The sequence below is a fragment of the Akebia trifoliata genome, chromosome 5, assembly GCF_017979445.1.
Source record: "Akebia trifoliata isolate Shusen 1 chromosome 5, ASM1797944v1, whole genome shotgun sequence".
NCBI classification, from domain to species: domain Eukaryota; kingdom Viridiplantae; phylum Streptophyta; class Magnoliopsida; order Ranunculales; family Lardizabalaceae; genus Akebia; species Akebia trifoliata.
In genome coordinates, this window is record NC_141379.1 from 30,236,418 (window position 1) to 30,258,236 (window position 21,819).

Genomic DNA, 21,819 nt, shown 5'->3' on the forward strand with positions numbered 1-21,819 from the left:
CAAATTTTAAAACCATGAGGTGAACTGATTAGAGGTGGATTTTCTAATTGCATGTGCACATGTGAGTATAGTTTATTGCACAAACCACCCCCACTAAAAAGTAAAACTCCAAATACAAGTAACCTCACACCTTAAGATCGTCTACTTTGAAAAACGGGAAAAAAAACATTCACCTAACTGTCAACCTTGGTGAGTAATCTTTGTATCTTACCTATAATTCTATGCATAGCCTTGCGTTGTAAAAAGGACATAGGAACAAAAAAAAAATAATAATAAATAAAAAAATTCAGTAAGTGGCTTTGGTTCAAATTTGTAGATAGCCTGACTCGACTGACACCCTACTTCAAGCATACTTCACTTGATGGTGGCATTGTGAAAAAATGAAACAACAAAGAGACAAAATCACATACAAGGATTTACGTGATTTGGAAGTGTGCCTATGTCCACAGATCACAACAAGAACAATCACATATTTTCTCTTATGTTTTATGGTCATAAGGATTTCTATTTATAAAATCAAGAGTTATCACAACATGTAAACCTCCCCAAAAAACAAATCCCTCGAAATAGAAATTCCTTAAGAAAATTACATGATTGTCTTTTTAGTATCTCTAAAAAATTTGGGCTGGAGGCTCCACCACCACCACCGCAAGTCTGTGATCTTAGTGGGAGTGAACATGATGGAAGTAGTGAAAACAGAAATGAACTTGCTCTCAATAATAAAAGACTTAGCTTTGGGCATATTGGATTGGAGGAAAGGATTCAACCAAGCCCAAATATTTGGGATAAAACTTTGTTGTTGTTGTAGAATATCATATTGGGACTCAAATTCAAACCCAATTCCATACAAATCAATGGTGAAGGATCTCTAAAAAGATTATCAGATGGTAAGATAAAGCCCTCTTTATGAGAGATCACACCTAATGACGTTTAAATGGAGATTTCAGATTTAGGCAATAAGTCGAGGAGGAAAATCCCAGATTGCCACCTCACGAGTTGTGTGATGGGGGGTGTCACAACAAATCAATGGTTTCAGACAAAATTAACCAAGTAGTTCAAGATAAAATTGAAAAAAAAGAATACCCAATATGATCATAAATTTCCTCAACAAAAAGCCAATCAAAACAGTCTTACCATGTAAATCATAACTTTATGTTCGCGGGTGACCCAATAAGCAAACCTTCATGAACTCTGTCCGATTCCATAAATAAAACATTAGCTTAATAACCACCCGTGGAAAGTTTCAGCTATCCGTTTATCTTTCCCTGCAGGTTTGGATGCTAAGATATATAGAACATAGTGGAAACATTGAACATTAGTGCACATATTAATCATCCATAACACATGTAGCAATGTGAAGTTACTGTCTTCTTCAAATCTGCGAGTGTGAAATTACTTTCCTTGAACTGCACTGAAATTGATCGATTCATTGCACGGACACTAGCGATGTTCATAATGCATTTGTCCTCCAATATACTAAATCATCACACTTTTGCACCAACGGCAACAGGAGCTGCACACAGGATAAGAAAGTCACCTTGTTATTACTCAAGCAACTTAACCTATGCTCTATGATTATTAAAATTCACATATAGTAATATTGTTAAAATGTTCATATTATTTTGTTATATAAATCACTAGATGTGACACAAACTATTCAGAATTACTGCAATCTTTTAGGGTTATAAAGTTCAAAATCTTGTTCTGTTTGATGTTTTGGTTAATAGAATTACTGAGAGGAAAATAAAGTTGTTCATGCATAAATATGACACAACATGGACAAGACCTGGGCATGGCACTTGCCTTGTTGGCTTTTTCTGAATAACAAAAGTTATGATGGAATAACTTTTGACTGTATCTGTATGTATGGATATATATATATCCCGTGACAAACTGATATAATTTAAAACTTACATATTGAAAAATATGTGTTCAATTGTTTCATTCTGGTAATTCAAAATAGCAAAGTGTAATGTGAAAACGAACAGAAATGAAAAATTATTTTGAAATAATGAGACAAGAGTGTCACATGGAGGTGAATCAAGGGTTGTGTTGTACAAAGATCTCCAAATGACATAAACTTTCTGGTATTAGGAGAGGCAGCATGAAGAGAGTCCTTTGCATTAACTAGAATTATAGAAATATGTAATGTGTAACGAAAAGTATTTAGTTTTATAGTAATAAAAAAAAAATTACAAACCTATTTGTAACATAATAATTTATAGAGAAACATTTTCCTTAGTAGGATTTTAAGTCTTACTAAGGGTCGTTTTGCTCAAATGTATTACCACATTAGCAATCCAACACCATAGCCCTCTAATTTTCATCGAAAATCTCATATATATATAAATAAATAAAAATTCAAGAAGAAGACATATCGTCTCCAGCCCTTGCTTGCCTCGATCCACATAATCACCCAAGAATAAGTAATTTGCCTTAGGAGGGAATCCACCACAATCGAAAAGCCTTAAAAGATTATAATGCTGGCCATGAATGTCACCTGATTATCAAAAATAAAGTATAACGTCAAGAAAGGGAGCAGAAATAGCTCGTCTTGCTGGTTGCTAAATTTCTTCATGTTATAAGATGGAGACTTAGCAATAAAGGTTGACATATCAATCTCAACTGTTGAAGAAAAAGAAAAATGAAATGATAGAAGTTGCAGGGATGAAGCATAAATTAAAGGGGGCGGTTCATGGGACATACGTAAAAACATATGTAAAAACAATGATTTTTCAAAATATGGGTTAGAGGTTTTGGATTGAGCTGATTTTTGGCGAGGATGGTCACTATGATGAGAAGATCATCCTCACAAAAAAACAGCTCAATCAGAAACTTCTAAATCCATCAAAAGTGATTTACAAATTATTGGCAAAAAATCGACGGTCCACATTCTAAATCACTTTTAATGGGGTTAGAAGTTTCAGATTGGACTGATTTTTTTTTTTTTTTTTTTTCGGATGATCTTCCATCATAGAGATCATCCTCACAAAAAATCAGATCAATCTAAAACTTCTAACCCATATTTTGAAAATTTATTAATGTTACATTGTTTTTACATATGTTTTTTCATATGTCCCTTGATCCGTTCCCTAAACTAAAATAGGAATTAAAACTTGACATACCTAAGCAGGCCAATTGATCATAAAAATTGTATGTGTGAGTTGTGTATATATATATAGGGGGCGGTTCAAGGGCCATATGTAAAAACATATGAAAAAGCAATGGTTTTTCAAAACAAGGGTTAGAGGTTTTGGATTGAGCTGATTTTTTGCAAGGATGGTCACTATGATAAGAAGATCATCCTCACAAAAAATCAGCTCAATCAGAAACGTCTAAATCCATCAAAAGTGATTTACAAATTATTGACAAAAATTGACAAAAAATCGACGGTCCACATTCTAAATCACTTTTAATGAGGTTAGAAGTTTCAAATTGGACTGATTTTTTTTTTCTGGATGATCTTCCCATCATAGAGATCATCATCACAAAAAATCAGCTCAATCCGAAATTTCTAACCCATATTTTGAAAATTTATTTATGTTACATTGTTTTTACATATGTTTTCTCATATGTCCCTTGAACCTGACCCATATATATATATATATAGGGTCCCGTTCGGCACAAAACATTTTGACAAACATTTTTCTACTGTCGGATATAGAGAGATCGGACGGCTCAAACTCAATTTAACGTATAACTTATAAGTTATACGAAAATTACACTGACATCCTTAATGTTTTCCAAAATTAGTGCCCCATCCACTACGTGAAAATATCATAAATTCGACGGCCCAAATCCGTCGAATTATATGACAATTCGTCAGCCTCGACCGTCGAATTGGGCTGTCGAAAAAAAAATTCGGCGGTTTAAAACCATAGAAATTTCATCAATTCGACGGCTTAAAACCGTCGAATTACACAATTTCGACGGCTAAGGGCTGCCGAATTACAAAAGTAGGGATATAGCGACGGTCTCTATTGCCTTTAGCTACGGTCACCGACCGTCGCTATAAGTTATTTTTTTATAAAAAAAAAATATTAGAGCTTTAACTGCGGTCATGGCTATCACTCTAAGAAAAAAATAATAATAATAATTTTACACCTACCCCCCTCCCCCTCCCCCTCCCATGTTGCTGAATAATAATTTTACACCTACCCCCCTCCCATGTTGCTGAATATTGGAGATACCCTTATATTTTAAAATTAATGACCTTGACCCCAACTAGCAACATGAAAAGACCCAAATGCCCTTGTCTTCAACTAGAATAAGTACCGGTTACCCCATTTGGAATGGAGTTCAAGAATCAGGATCTGTTCTTCAAGAGTAAAGTTTCCGTGCTTTACGTCAGGTTTTAGATAATTCAGCCATCTCAATCTACAACTCTTTCCAGTTCTCTTCAATCCTGAAAAAATAATTCCAAAGAATAAAGGGTTATGAGATAATCATCCACTTATTTAAAGTTCCATACCATCTTGAGATGTGTCGATCGTTTTGATATAGACCAAGACCAAACTCATGAAATTTTAATTTAAATGCCTATAAAATGTTTTAGATTGTCTTAGAAAAATATTGATCATCCATATTGTTATAAACTTAATTGAAAAAAAATACCAAATGAATAAGGTTAGAAGATTCGTTATCATAAGATAAGATTCGTTAACCTTAAGTAAGATTCGATATGTTTTAAATGATCCACAAATATCAAAGAAAAAAACACTGACCTTTATTCCAGATAAAAACTATCGATGAAACTCAGAATTGTCTTGTAAGAAGACAGGAGATGTTCAAATAAGGATGCAAAAATAACATGTATAACAAAAGGATAAAGGCATTTGTTTGTAAAACTTGCAAAATATATTGTGTCATAATGGACAATCTCCCAAAGTTGCATAAACAGGGAACTCATACAATAAATAAGCTTTGAATAAAACACTGAACAATACCTCAAAAACACATTGATTGTCAACAACACCGATGGGACTCCACTCTGCAAGGTAAGAATCTAAAAACATCCATTGATACTTCCCAGTAAAAGCAGCTTGTCCAATGATTCCAACGACAAAAAGTGAAGCAAAATTAGCCTAATCAAGTGCTGCTTTGGTATATATCTAAAACAATCATGATTACAAAGAAATGATTCAGTTTACCTATGTAAATATGAAATTTATGGTTTCATAAACGAAAAGGAAATTTTCCAAAACCAAAGCTAATAAGTCAAAATCACTAAAATATAAAATAAAATACGAAGTCAAGCATACCCTTCTCTGAGCATGTGGACATGCTGAAGCATCTTGTCAATAATCATCTTGACTTGGCCATCACAGTAGGCATCTTCCAAAGTCAACAACCTGGTACACATAGCAACACCCGAGGCTAATAAGCCAAAGTTTCAAAACAAATAACCTAACCCCATATATATATTTGGTGGGTAAGCTGGGCTTGAACCCACAGATATTCTTTAGATCATTGGATCACAGTCAACAATAACTTATATACAAACTTCAATTGGTTTAAAAACAGATCAGGACTCATTTTATACAACAAAGATGATTTCTTTTCACAATTAACCAAAACAAGCAGGCAATGATCCAATACAAATAGAGAAAGATTAGCTAGAAACCAATAAATTCCAAAATAACAGACAAAACAACCATTCAGTTAACCCCCATTTTTTGTGAAATTGCAGAAAGAAAAGATTCTACTTGAATTACAATCCAATTGAAATAAAAACAAACAAAACAAAAAAGAAAAATTGAATTTTTTTTTTCCTTCAAACCCATGTTAGGCCAAAACATCTTTAAAATAAACCAACTAGAAGAAGCCATGGTAACTAAGAACAAATTACAGAAGCAACAAACAAAAGAAGAGACATGATTTTGCAGAAGAAAATAAAACACCCAAAAAAAGTTAAAAACCAAATATTGGGAGCAACATGAGAGCAAAACAATCCAAAAACAGATGAACAAACAATGAAAAAAAAAATCTGAAACGTAAAGATCACATTAAGCATTAAAGAACATAAATATATAAGAATAAAAATGCAGCTAAAACAGAATTGAGATTTTAGCCATTCGACGACTTCCATCTGCTTTGACATAGTTATATGAGATTCATAAGTGTACAGAGATGAACCTTGTCTGGAATGCTTCAGCACGACCTTTCTTTAAGAGAATAGATGCCTATCATAATGGACTCTCTTCTCAGAATTTGAAAGAATCTGCAGCCCGATGGATGAAACAACTTGAAGTCACCACTTCTGCTTTTTGTATCATTGTGTGCCATGAAATTATATATGAAGTTTACACCCGTGCAAATAAAACCAGTGCATCGACAAACGGGATGTTAATGACAAAAGAAATCTTCCAAGATAATAATTCACATGAAACTGAAGGCTAACAACAGCATATATAGAAGATAATAATGTGAGTGTGTTCAAACAAAAAAGGTGAAAACAGAACATAACTAACTCATTCTATCAAATCTAATATGGATGATACTGGATAATGAAGCCAGTCTCCTCACATTACAACAAACTGAGCAGATTATGCAGTTTTCAGAGCCATGTCGTTATTTTATTTATTTATTTATTTATTATTATTTTTGTTGTTGGGGGGGGGGGGGGAGTCTTATTGACACATGAATAGCAATTAGTACTCTATCGAATGAATAAAATTTATAGGTCGATAATTAATCCTAAGAACCAAGACACAACCGCATACACGAAGACTGGTTTAATCAAGAACCAAAGTTCAGAGGAAACCCAAACATATATATGTGTACAAACATTCTGTAGAAATGAAAAATCACAACCTCTAGGCTTGCAATTGTGCTATGAAAAAATTCAATAAAGGGCACAAATAAGGTTGCATGTTTAATTTTAGCATGCTAACCATTTTACTAATATTCCCTTGAAAGCGAAGATCTTCAAAGAGGGAAAGACAATTGTTCAGTTAGTATCTTCATTTCTCAACGGAGCTTCAATGAAAATGTGTTTGTTGGTCTGATCATGCATCATCTAGAATTGTTTGCCATTAGGTGCCCAAGAAGCCTCAAACATGTAAAAAGTAATGATAGAAGGAATGCTTCAAAAAAGATGAATTAAAACCCATGCCAGGGCCATGAATCAATAGCCATGAACATGATTAAGGATAAAAAAAATTGTTCTACGTTTTTCTCTATCTTATTTCACTTGAATACGGTCTGCTTGACCTTGGGCTTGTACGTTTCCTATCGTCTCTTTAACAAAAAAATTTCATTACAAAGTGGTGTGTGGTGAAAAAAAAATGAATTTTACTACGTTTCTCCCCAACGAAATCACAACTACCCAAGTATCCATTACTTCTTTGCTCTAAGAAATATCGAATTCTGTCATCGGATCCAAATTGCAAGATTTTGAAAGAATCCAATCGAATACTCCAAACTCAACTAAGTTACTCGAAAAGTTTTAATTTTATACTTTAAATTTTCCAATAGAAATATCAATTTTCTCAACCTTAGTTCTTAGTACTTAGTTCTTGGTTCAACGTAAGTTTTCTCTCTAGACGGTTACAGTGAGCGCATCTCTAGTCATCTGAAACTCAAATGCAGTCTCCCACATTAGACTCTATCTCCATTCCCAAATTTTAATAATAGAATCTACAAAAAAATTCCATCAAATCCAGAAACCAATTCAATTGAAAATTACAGAGTAACTTCCAGAGTCGAAATCAAACTTACATTTCTTCAAAATTTGGGAGAAACAAAGAAAATACCTCATATGCTGCAAGGATTTGAACGAATCTTGAGAGATGATTGGATCAGTGGAAGAACCTAAGAAGTCTGGATGAGTTTCTTTGGCTAATTTGCGGAAAGAAGCTTTGATTTCAGCGAAACTGCTGGTTTCTGAAACCCCTACGACATCGTAAGCGTTTTTTCCCGCGAAATCGTTTGCAGACGAATCCGAATTGAAACTGCGTTTCAAAATTATAATCGATAAGAGAGTAGTGGTTCCACTTCCAGCACAGAACGCACCAATCAAATGGCTATCTCAATTTGAGCTTCGAAAATAGCTGGCTGAGAAGAGAAGATCAAGGATTTGAGCTCAGTTCTTCGATTTGAGCTTCAGTTCTTGAAAAGCGATAATGACGACGAGATTGAGAGGATTTGATCTTCAATTCTTCGATTTGAGCTTAAGTCGAAGAAGACGATCAATAATTTTCTGAATCAACCAATCGAAATAGCTGAGAGAGAGATCCAAGACAGAGAGATGGGAGATCGAGAGAGACTTGCAGATAGCGGAGAGATCGAGAGATTGAGAGAGTTACAAAGAGAGGAGAAATCGAGAGACTTACATTGATAGAGAGGTCGAGACAGAGAAAGGGAGAGAAGAGCTAACAAACAGAAACTCAAAAATTTGGGGAGAAATACCGAATGAAAGAGAGAGAGTTCGTTAAGACCATGGCGGGCCGTTAAAACGAGGGAAAAGAATTCGGTGGGCAAAGCCTGTCGAATTCTTTTTATGGGCCTAAACGTGGGCCATGGACCGACGAAATATAAACGATGGATTTGGGCTGCCAGATTTAGCGCTACAGTAATGCCGAATATTTACTGTTTTGACGCAGTGATCCCTTTCTCTTTAAAATAAAAAAAAAAAAAAAAAAAATTCAGAGAGTTTAACTCTCTGTTTTCTCTTTCACTCGATGCCCTTCTCTCTCACTCTCTCTCTCTATCTCAACCTTCTCGTTATCAACATAACGCCTCTCTCTCTCTCTCTCTTTCACTCTCTCTCAAACCTCTCTCTCTCTCTCTTGACGCCCTTCTCTCTCACTCTCACTCTCTCTCAAACCCTCTCGTTTTCGACGCCCTTTTCTGTTTGTTTTCCTCCATTTTAGACAATGTTACTTCCTTTTCTCTCGTTGCTACTTCTCTCTTTAGCTTCTTAAACTCTATTTCCATGGTCTTTGTTAGTGCATCCATCATCCTTGTGAGCATCTACAAAGGAATTGAAGCTCATTCACTGATCATCAAACTGACAGATAGAGAGAATGAGAGAGTGAGAGAGAGAGAGAGAGAGAGAGAGAGAGAGAGAGAGTGAGAGTGAGTGAGTGAGTGAGATAGAGAGAGAGAGAGAGAGAGTGAGAGTGAGTGAGTGAGTGAGATAGAGAGAGAGAGAGAGAGACTCGACAGTGAGAATGAGAGAGGGTTCGACAGAGGAGAAAGGAACAGAGCCCTCGTTCGATCGGTTTGAAAGGGAAGAGGGATGTCGCACTAAATACACTTAAAATGAGGGACGGCGTTGTAATTAACGTATAATTTTATAAAACAGTGAAATAGAATCTGATCCGTTCATTTGCGTTAAATCTGACGGTTTAAAAATGTTTGCCAAAATGTTTGTCAAAATGTTTTGCGCTGAACATTTCCCATATATATATATATACATATGGGGAATGATAACATCAAAGATTCCATGAGGGCATTAGCATTCTCCACCACATTTTTTTTTTCAATAATACTCCTACTCATTTTGTCTTTTAGTGAAAAAGATCGGGGTATGTTGACCTTTTACATAATAAATGCTTGTTTGCATTGATTACTAAAGCATTTATTGCAAACAAGTTGAAGAATCGTGAACCATCAATTATTTGCAAACCAATTTTGATGGGGTTAGAAGTTTTGAATGGGCTGATTTTTTGTGAGAATGATTTCTATGGTGAGGAGATCATCCTCACTAAAAATCAGTCCATTCCAAAACTTCTAAACTCAATTTACAAATTATGTTGGATCGTGACCTTGCCCCTATATATCACACTAATGTATAAAGAATAAAGTTGGGGGGATCAAATGCCCCTATTCCCTCTTTTTTACAACGATTTCATATCAAAGTGTAGAAGGATACAAATAGCTATAACCCACCACAAAAGCCAAGATACAAAAGGAATAAAAATAAACAAACAAACAATTAGAGATCATACTATTAGAAAAGCCTTATCCCAATTTGCAAAAATCTGGTGTCTATAGAAAAAAATCATGTTCCTCCATTCAGTTATATCCGAATCCATGTAGTTTGTTAAATCAATCTTGGGGTTGTCTGAATTCATTATAAACTATAAAAGGAAAATAGGTAACTTGGATACTCATCAAGCAATAGGAATCATGAGCATGATCAAAGACATAATCACAAAATCATTCTAAAAATGTAAAATGATGTACAAAATAGGGTCAGAAACAGCGGCATCCCTAAGATAAATCCATCATCATAATGCTCATAACACGTAATATTTGATTTGGGACTGCACACATTCCACATCTTCCAATCACAATTGCATTCCAGAATCACTCAAGAAGTTTAGTTAAAAGCAGAATCAGTGTGGTGGGGGAAGCAAAAATAATATCACTTGATCCACCACCATCAAAAGTGTCCTACTTACAAATAATATAATTTTCTTCATAATTCAGAAGTGAATACTTATACACCCCATTCAGAATAACCAATTTAACCATTACCCATAGAAGATTTTCAATCAATGTTCGAAAGTAAGCGCAACCCATTTCAAAAGAAGCAATTTAAAGAGCATTAGAACTTAATTATTCAGTTTCCGTCCCCTTTTCAGAAGGTGCAAACTAATACATACTAAAGCAGATTTTTCTTAATTTAATGTGGATATCAAATACAATTTAAAGAAAATAAGTGCAATCGAATCAAGAAAAGAATTGGAAAAAAATAAATAAAAAACAAATGCGAATCACAGAGATTTTATGTGGTTCCCTCAAGATTGAGCTAAGTCCACACTGATTCTACTGTGAAGAGAAAACTCGTAGTTACAAATTACACTCTTTCATCGAAAAAGAGAAATACATACATGAGTAAAACATAACTATGATTATATATAATACTAGTGAAATTATGAAAATACCCTAAACTCCACGGGTTTATCTCTAATAAATGATGAACAGTACTCCTTCCTGACCAGTACCATCAGGCCCTACAATCCATAACACGCAACCCATTTCAAAAGAAGCAAATTAATCTCTTAGAAACCAAATAAAATCCAGTTCATAAGAAGCAATTTAATTCACACCTATAACAGATTTTTTTCAGTCAAACTCTAAAATCGAAACAACCCATCATAGAATAAGCAATATAAGTCATACCCATTTCAGAAATTCATCAAAAGCAAAGATGGGTGTTCATAATTGCGGCAAATTTTAATGGGAGCTTCGAGTTCCAATAGATTCGGCTGCTGCATGAAAATGTTCTTGGAGACGAGACATAATTGTTGAATTTCAGACTCCGAGAGTTGCACCTGCTTCCCTGGTTTGTCTCGTATGCTCAGGAGCTGATTAATTCTACCATCAAGAACAGCCGAGTTCATCTCCTCTTAGTTCCACTGAAACTCAATCAAGAGATTCCCTTTCTGTTGTTGTTGTTATACTGAATTTATAAGTCTTACATGCCTTGCTAAGTTTATAAGTCTTAAACATGCCTTGGAGATGAAAAATTTTTATTCTTTTTTTTTTTTTTTACTTTATCTATGGGAGATTTGACTTTTCTTCCTCTCAGAGAGATGATGAGCTTTCGAAACATTCCTCCTTACCCACAAATCCACGATAACTGATTTAAAGAGAAAGGTGAAAAAAATGATGTGGTGTCGCACACATTACCGTAGATGATTTTCCGCAAGATACAATTAAAAAGCATCTACGGTTAAGTACGCTCCATCACATCATTTTTTTTTTTTTTAAACCTTTGTGTCATTCCAGCATTTTCCAACGAGAAAAGAAGGAGCAGAGAATCTTTACGGTAAAGAGAGCGACTAATTGTTTTGTGTATAAGAGAAAGAGAGAGAGTGACAAGCTTATGTGGAAGAACAATGGTGGCGACTGGTGTACCTCTTTGCCTGCCTGCCTATTCTAATTTAGTTAACTCCTAACAAAATTACCATATTACCCATTAATTAACTCCACCCTCACGACAAGTTTTCGAATAATTTGTAATAAATTTTAAATTTTGCAAAGAGTTGTGATAATCTAATTCCCATTACAACACCGTAGATCATTTGCTCAAGATACATAAGAAAAAGATTTATGATTCTGCATATCCTGAGCAAAAGATATATGATTTTGTGATGAGGGTGTATGTTAGAGGGGTGTCAGAAAATCATTTGCAAATTCATCCAATAGTTGAATCATTGTGAACAAAGATTTGTTATTTCGAAATTTAGGTGTTTAGCAGATGAACCAATGGTATGATATCATGTCATAAATTGCTTTGAATTTTTCTCTCTATCAACCAATCACTCTTGCTTTTTTAAGTACATGTGACATCACGTCATTGGTTCATCAACTTATCACATAATTTTGAAACTGTAGATCTTTACTCCTATGATTGGAGATTTGATTTTGAAATGGGTCCATATCATATGTACTCGGGTGAAAGATTGAAATCCTCCTTTCACACCTAAATACATGCCACCTAAGCCATAATTCAAGAACATTTTAAAAAGAAGATATTAATTTAGGCATTAATTCATTGGATAATGATTTATGTGACATGTACTGAGGTGTGTGAAAAGGGTTTCAATCCTCCACCTTAGGCGCATAAGATTCAACATCTTTCAAAATTTATGAGAGATTTTTCTTCCCCATTGAGAGATGATGAGCTTTCAAAACATTCCTCCTTACCCACAAATTCACGATCTCTGATATAAAGAGAAAAGGAATATGCAATCACTATAGCAAAGAGAGCGACCCACGAATCCACAAAATATTGATTTAAAGAGAAAAGGAGCAGAGAATCTCTACAGTAAAGAGAGCAACACACAAATTCACCATCATTGATTTAAAGAGAAAAGAAGCATAAAATCTCTACAACAAAGAGAATAGCCTATTGTTGTTGTTGTTGTTGTTGTTATGTGTGTGTGTGTGTGTGTGTGTGTGTGTGTGAGAGAGAGAGAGAGATTATGGGGGTGACAAGGTTGAGTTGCACTTGAAACCATAGTTTTAAAACTCATCGAGTTGATTCGGGATGGAAACTCGACCCAGTACACTTCCTTGAGTCAACTTGTTAACTCCGTCGATTTGGCTAAAAAAGTCTACTGTTTTAGGATTAACTTTTGTAAAAATAAATCACAAGAATATATCATTTTAGGGTATTTAACGAGTTCTACATCTTCATTTTTACTTCTTTTTGGCTTCATTAAAAGATTCATTGATTTTTCTTCCGCAAGATTCATCTTTTCAAACCTCTTATCTTCTTTACAAAAACTTACCTCTTTTTCACAAAAAACATAAAGCATTCCTTTGAAATTTCCATGGAAGATAAACATTAAGAACCTAGTATAAGTCTCTCTCTCTCTCTCTCCTTTCCCCCTCTCCATCTTTCTCTTTGTCCATTAAAGTCTAGTGATATGAGAATGCTTTGTGGATTTGCTTGATTGAAGTTTATGTTAAAATTCAACACCAATCAAATTGGAAAAAATTTAAATTTATTGCTCAAGCTCAATGGTAATTTAGAGCTTAATTTCTAGAATCTTCCTAAAGAAAACTCTAGATAGTTTTTGGATGAGAGAAAAGCAAAAAACTCTAAAGTAATAGATATTTTGATAGAAAGTTCTAGATGACAAATTGTAACCATTAAATTAAAAGTGTGTTAGTACAATCCTAATCATTGGTTAAGGAGGTGCCACTAGTATAAATAAAGGTGAATTCTCTCATTCTACATCAAGTTGTGAGAAAAATCTAGCTGTAAGCAAAACAATAAGTAAGAGATTGTAGAAAGTGTGTGTTAGTAAAAGTTGTATTTTCTTAAAAAAATATTATTTTCTTCTTCAAATTGTGAGTGATACTTTTTATTGAGGGTATAATACAAATAATTTATTTACTTGTTTATATTCAATATTCAAGCATTTGGAGTTGAGTACTCTAAATTTTTCTCAACAGTTTAGAACTATGTAGATTGTAGACTAGGTTTCATAGGGTTAATAAAACACTCTATAGTTTAGAATAATTATAAGTTTGAGTAAAAAGATAAAATTATATCTATAGGAATACTAATGTTCTAACTAGAAAGTCTTCACTCGAACAATACTCGACTGACATGGTATGGACATTGAACCATAGATCTTTTCCTCGGGATACACAAATATACGTATTCTATGGGGATGCACAGTTATGTATCTCAAGGAACAAGATCTATGGTTCTGTGTTCGTGCCACCTCAATCGGGTAGTGAAGACTTTCTAGTTAGAAAATCAGCACTCTTATCTATAGAGATTTCTGTGAACACATGTCAAATCCATATATATATATATATATATATATATAATAACCCTAGGTTTGAGAAAAAAAAAAAAATATATATATATATTATATATATATATATATATATTATATATATATATATATATAATATATATATATATATAATATTTTTGCTTAGATGAAATCCATATCTTTTTTTTTTTTTTTGTTTTTGGGATAAATACACTTTATATTATGATTAACTTATTTTTTGATATATTTTATTGTTTAACAATTATTTATTCGGCTTGGCCTAATTGACTCTCAAGTTTTTGAGTCTACTCCACTCAATGGATTGAGTTGGATTTTCGAGTTTTAAAACTATGCTTGAAACTGTGCTTTATGTGGAAGCACAATAGTGGTGCTTGGTGAGGCTCTTTGCTAGTCTAATTTAGGAAAGAGTCTTGATAAACGACTCGCCAGGAGGCATACTCAATCGACTCACTAATGTGGACAAGCTTGAAAACTGTAGATCTTTCCGCCTTGGGATACATGGCTCCCTCGGGATACACTTTCTTATGGGGAAGTGCAATCATGTATACCAAGGCGTACAGATCTATGATTCCCGAACTTGTCACGTTAGCGAGTTGATTGAGTATGCCACCTGGGGAGTCATTTTATCATGACTCTTTAGGAAAGGGTATCTTGGAAATATCCCACTCTAAAATTAGTGATGTTAGGTTTACCCTCTTACAAAATGCAAGATTAGATTTACCCCCTTGAGTCAAGGTAGCTTTTTCACAATGATTTGTAGGTGAAATTTTGATCTATTCCGAATTTTAATTTAGTAGTTTAAGTATTTAAAGAGTATTTTGAAGAAAAAAAAATCAAAATTTCACCGTTAAATCATCAAGAAAAAAACAACGTTGACTTACAACAAGGGGGGTAAGCCTAATCTTGCATTTTGCAAGGGGGTAAACCTAATATAACCAATTTTAGCAGGGGGAAATTACCATATTACCCATCAGCTCCGAACCCATGGTAAATTCTGGAATAATTTGCAGTAAATTTTAAATTTTGCCAAATCATCCAATATTTCAGTCATTTTCAACTGGTAGTAGCTTTTTGTCTTTTCTATGTTGCAAATAGATATATCATTTAGCTTCTCCCAAATACAATAGCATATAGGTGTCATTGTTGTGATAAATGTCTTATATTCATCATATGATTATCAATTAACGACTAGGATATGACATAAGACATTAAAGCCAGCATCATCTCATGACTCATATTCATCATGTACTAGACTGTATTATAGTTGTGAAAGATGCTTCGAAAATCTGATTTATTAAATCTAAACAGTAAGAATGAGATTATGTATATTTTTTTAAAATTTTATATTAGTATCATTGTTATTTTCATACATGTTGTTTGGATATGTACATATATAATCTAATTTCCTAAATCATGAGACAATCAATGAGGTATAGGATAATGCAAGAACTTCAAATTGCATCCACTCACAAAGTTGCACCACTCCCACCCATGATTTTAAAACTTGTTTTGATGTCTCCTCTCATCTATGAACTAGACCGAGTCGTTTTGGACGAGTTTTCCAATATATATCAGTCGTCTCGTCCAACAATGCGGAAAATGAACCATGATTTTAAATCTCGTCTTGATTTGTCTATTCGTCTCATTGATGGACGATACCGAGACGTATCAAACGAGTCATCTCGGTCTCGGACAACATTTAAAACCATGCTCCCACCCCCACCAACTTATACCAATTAATGCAATCATACTCAACGTGCGTGTGGCATGCGTGCGCGTGCGTGGTATGGCCTATCGGGTCCCTCTTCCCATATTTGTGTGGAAGAAATTTGATTCCCCCTAAGGGCCCAACAACAGATGCTAGTCATTTTCATCAATTTGTAGCCTCAAATCAGTCCAATAGTGTTAAGAATCTAACTAATGCATCCAAGCACATATGAATTGATGTGACGAACGTAAGTTATGAAACTCAAAGGGTTGGATTGTTTTTGTCTGTTTTGTTTGATTAATTAGGCATCAACGTACCTATTTTAAACTTTGTCCCCCATGATTTTAAATTAAGACCCAAAAGTGGGGCTCTGACACAGAAGATTTATTGGTTTTCGTTTGCCCCAAAATAGAACAATCCATTAGTGTGTTGTGGGGTTGGTTGGTCTTTAATTTTCTATTAGTGTGTAGTGGGGGGGATTTTTGGCTTACAGTGCTTACGAAATTTGGGATCCACCAATCACATGAGCCCATGTGTATTGAATAGCATTCCTCATTTGCAAAATTACATTATTTTTAAAGATTTTTTTAAGCATTTTAAAGATGTATATAAAGAGTTAGGATTTTTTTTACTTAACTTTTTTGGATGGAAATCGACTGAGGATGATCTTTTGATTTGAAATCATCTACATAAGTCATTATGTCAAATTTTTAGTCGATTTTTTCATTTATTTTAATTGAAAATTTTTGAAAAACTAAAATGAATGAATTTTACCATTGTCGAGCTCACCACTTTTTATTTTTGGGTTCAACATTTTTATTATCGAACTCAACAGTAAAAATTGGTGGGCCCGACAATAAATAAAATGAGTGAGATCGACAATAAATAAAGATTGCTGAGATCAACAATAAAAAGTGTGAATTCGACAATAAAAATGTTGAATTCAATGATAAATAAAACGTGGTGAGCTTCACACTATAATTTTCTTTCCTTTTTGAATTTCGATTTCATTCTTCATTTTTTATTTTAAATCGTCGAAATAGATATAAAAAAAAATACATATACATATTCAAAATTAGACGCATATCATTTCCATTCATCATTCACGATAAAAATAATAGTCGAAAATGATTAGAATCACGATTGAAAAACCTATGTACGTGAAGAAGATGAAAAATGGCAATTTAGGTATTTCAAAAATATTATAACCTAAGTAAGATGAGGTTGAAGGACCATTAAGAAAATAAAATTTTACTAAATGAACTATCAAGCAACCACCCAAAATTCAAGGACTAATTAGAAAGAAATCCCTCCTCCAAGGTCCTTTTACGTTTTTTGAAATAAAAAATTTATTACTAAAAAATAATTTCTGTAGAAAATAATATTTCTAGAAAATGCATTCCCATCGCACAAAGCACTCTCTGATTAGATTCGTTTACCCTCTTAGTAGAAGGATCTGATCACCAAGGTATAAAGCAAGAATTTGCAGTTAGCAAATGAGGGTGTTATGCTGTTTGATCAACAGAAAGTTGCCACGTGTCCATAAAAATTATAAATTTAAGAGAACACAGGAAAACATGAGTTCTTGACAGCTTTTGAGAAGTAGAACAAACTTTTGACTCCAATTGGAACTAATTTTGATGGGTTGGCCTGGCCCTGCCCAGTTAGATTCAAAAAATAAAATTCAAAAAACAATTTTTTTTTTTTTAAGTAAATTTTAATTTTCTTTTCTAAGTTCATAGAATTTTGTCCTCTACAATCCTAAAGCATATATCATATTCTTGAAAGTCAAAACGTGAGCCCAAGGACCCTTAACAAAAGTGAAATCCTTACTAACTTACTAAGATTAGTCAGACTCAGACTCGCTATATAAAGAGAGTGAACTCACTTTCAATGATAAAAAGACCTTGGCTTTAGACATATTAAAATGGAGGAACATGATGTAATTAATCCAAAATCTTCGGGATAAAATTTTATTATTACACATCAATGGCAAAGGATCTCTATAAAAATTTTCAGATGATAAGATGGATCCCATTTTATGAGAGATCGCGCCCAATGGCATGTAAATGGATATTTAAGCAAGAAGTTGATGGTGTGTGATGGGGAGTTTCACAACACATAAATGGTTTCCCACAAAATTAACCAACTAGTTCAAGATAAAATTGGAAAAAAAAAAAAAAGAATACTCACCATGATTGGAAATTTTGATCTGTTCCGAATTTTAATTTAGTATTTAAAGAGTATTTTGAAAAGAAAAGAAAAATCAAAATTTCACCCTTGAATCATCGAGAAAAAAAAAAAAAAACGTTGACTTACGACAAGGGGGGTAAAGCCTAATCTGCCATTTTGCAAGGGGGTAAACCTAATATAACCAATTTTAGCGGGGAGGGGGGGGGTAGGAAATTCCTCTGAAAATTACCATATTACCCATTAGCTCCGACAACATGGTAAATTCTGGAATAATTTGCAGTAAATTTTAAATTTTGCAAAATCATCCAATATTTCAGTCACTTTCAACTGGTATTAGTTTTCTGTCATTCCTATGTTGCGAATAGATATATCATTGAGTTTCTCCCAAATACAATAGCATGTAAGTGTCATTGTTGTGATAAATGTCTTATATTCATCATATGATAATCAATTAATGACATTAAAGCCAGCATCATCTCAGGACTCATATTCATCATGTACTAGATTGTATTATAGTTGTGAAGGATGAGATTATGTATTTTTTTTTTTTGTTTGAATTTTATATTAGTATCATTGTTATTTTCATACTTGATGACTCCCACCCATGTTTTTAAAACTTGTTTTGATGTCTCCTCTCATCCATGAACGAGACCTAGTCGTCTTGGACGAGTTTTCCAATATATTTGAGTCGTCTTGTCCAATAATGAGATAAATGAATCATAATTTTAAATCTCGTTTGATACGTTTGATTTGTCGTTGGTGGATGATACTAAGATGTATCAGACGAGTCATCTCAGTCTTGGACAACATTTCAGACCATGCTCCCACCCCCACCAATCTATTCCAATTTGGTTTGTCACATTGCAATCCTACTCAACGTGCGTGTGGCATGCGTGCGCGTGCCTCGTATGGCCTGGGGTCCCTCTCCCCATATTTGTGTGGAAGAAATTTGGTGCCCTCTAAGGGCTCAACAACCGATCCTAGTCATTTTCATCAATTTGTAACCTCAAATCAGTCCAATAGTGTTAAGAATCTAACTAATGCCTAAGCACTTATGAATTGATGTTGGACAAAGATAAGTTATGAGACTCAAAGGGGTTGGATTGTTTTTGTCTGTTTTGTTTGATTAATTAGGCATCCCCTACCTATTTTAAACTTTGTCCCCCATGATTTGAAATTAATACCCAGAAGTGGGGCTTAGACACTGAAGATTTATTGGTTTTTGTTTGCCCCAAAATAGAACAATCCATTAGTGTGTTGTGGGGTTGGTTGGTCTTTAATTTTCTATTTGTGTGTTGTGGGGAGAATTTTTGACTTACAGTGTTCATGAAATCCGAGTTTCACCAATCACATGAAACCGTGTGTATTGAATGGCATTCACAATTTACAAAATTACCCTAATTAGGTTTGATGTGGCACATGCTACAAAGTCTATGAGCACTAGGAAGAGAAATTCTAAGCAAAGAGCAACAAAGGTTCTTCTCTTTCAAATATGGTTTTGGAGGGGTTCCATTAACACCCCAACTTCCACTTATAACTCTCCAATTCATATACAAACCACTATTTAATTAATGTGAATCCCAAGGTCCATTCGATGGGGTTGAGGCTCAATCCCTTTCTTCCCCATCTCTATATCTACTTAGATCCGTTCAAATTTACAAGAACTTGAACCCTATCTCATCCATCTAATATGTTGTGGCCCCCTCTCCCCTTGAAATTCAAGATCCAAAAGATCAAGGGAAAATTACTTAAAGTATCTGGGGGGGATATTTTTTTCTTCCTCTAATTAGTCCCTAATTTTTAGGGTTTCTCTGAATATTCCATTTAGTAAAACTCTCTAGTCTAATTAGTCCGTGAACCCCACTCCATACATTTCTTACGATTGAAATGTCGCAACTGCCCTTATCATTTACGTCCAAAAAAGTTGGATTTTCAGTATCCTAATCGAGTTTTGGAGACCCGATTCTGATCGAAAAGATTTGAGAAGGAAGAATAAGTCATTTTCAAGGATTTTTAAGCATTTTGAAGATGTATGTAAAGAGTTAAGGTTTTTTTTTCTTTCAATTTTTTTTACTTAACTTTTTTGGATGGAAATCAACCGAGGATGATTCTTTTGGTTTGAAATCATCTATACAAGTCAGTATGTCAAGTTTTTAGTCGATCTTTCCATTTATTTTGATCGAAAAAATTTGAAAAGTGAAAACAAGTAGATTTTACCAGTGTTGAACTCACCACTTTTTATTTTTGGGTTCAACATTTTTATTATCAAACTCAACAATAAATAAAACGGGTGAGATTGACAATAAATAAAAATTGCTGAGCTTAACAATAAAAAGTGTGAACTCATCAATAAAAATGTTGAACTCAATAATAAATAAAGAGTGGTGAGCTTGACACTATAATTTTCTTTTCTTTTTAAATTTCGGTTTCATTCTTCATTTTTTTTGTTTTAAATCATTAAAATAGATTAAAAAGAAAACATAGACATGTTTAAAATTAGGCCTATATCATTTTCATTCACCATTCACGATAAAAGTAATTGTCAGAAATGATTGGAATCACGATTGGAAAACCTATGTACGTGAAGAAGATGAAAAACCTGACCGTCTAGGTATTCCAAACATATTATACCCTGAGAGGAGGTTGAAGGACCATTAAGAAAATAAAACTTTACTAACTGAATTATTAAACAACTGCCCAAAATTCAAGGACTAATTAGAAATAAATCCCTCCTCCAAGGTCCTTTAAGTAATTTTCCCAAAGATCAATGAAGGACCTTAATCCATCCCACAAACACCAATATTTCTTTTTCTTTTACCTTTTTTAAAATAAAAAATTTATTACTAAAAAATAATTTCTGTAGAAAATAAAATTTCTAGAAAATGGATTCCCATCGAACAAAACACTCTCTGATTAGATTCGTTTACCCACTTAACAAAAGGATCTGATCACCAAGGTATAGAGTAAGAATTTGCAGTAAGCAAATGAGGGTGTTATGCTGTTTGATCAACAGATAGTTGCCACGTGTCCATAAAATTCTAAATATAAGAGAACACGAGAATACATGAGCTCTTTACAGCTTTTGAGAAATAGAAGAAACTTTTGACTCCAATTGGAACTAATTTTAACGTTCAATTTAGATCCAAAATAAAATTCAAAAAACAATTTCTTTTTGTTGAAAAAGTAAATTTTAGTTTCCTTTTTAAAGTTCATGTTCTTGGAAGTCAAAAAGTGAGCCCAAGGACCCTTACCAAAAGTGAAATCCTTACTAACTTAGTAAGATTAGTCAGACTCGCTATATAAAGAGAGTGAACTCACTCTCAATGATAATAATAAAAAAAAACCTCTGCTTTAGACATATTGGAATGGAGGAATATGATTCAATTAATCTCAAATTTTCGGGATAAAACTTTGTTGTTACACATCAGAGGCAAAGGATCTCTATAAAGATTTTCAGATGATAAGATGGATCCCACTTTACGAGAGATCGCGCCTAATGACGTTTAAAGGGATATTTAGGCAATAAGTTGATGGTGTGTGATGGGGAGTTTTACAACACATCAATGGTTTCTGACAAAACTAACCAACTAGTTCTAGATAAAATTGAAAAAAAAAAAAAAAAAAGAATACCCACCATGATCATAG

At 33.7% G+C, this 21,819-nt stretch overlaps 1 long non-coding RNA gene across 5 annotated transcripts; it reads right to left on the bottom strand.

Moving 5' to 3' along the window:
• Positions 1-1,013: 1,013 nt before the first annotated feature.
• Positions 1,014-11,409, bottom strand: LOC147402105 (uncharacterized). Of its 5 annotated transcripts, XR_015178803.1 has the most exons (8): positions 11,134-11,409; positions 10,896-10,964; positions 6,136-6,220; positions 5,262-5,351; positions 4,947-5,111; positions 4,276-4,405; positions 2,399-2,500; positions 1,014-1,513 (listed from the first exon to the last, which is right to left on the bottom strand). It is a non-coding gene; the product is annotated as an uncharacterized LOC147402105 (long non-coding RNA). The 5 variants fall into 5 exon arrangements; XR_015178806.1 differs by lacking the exon at positions 2,399-2,500; XR_015178807.1 differs by lacking the exons at positions 1,014-1,513; positions 2,399-2,500 and having other exon boundaries at positions 4,166-4,405; positions 6,136-6,259.
• Positions 11,410-21,819: the final 10,410 nt, after the last annotated feature.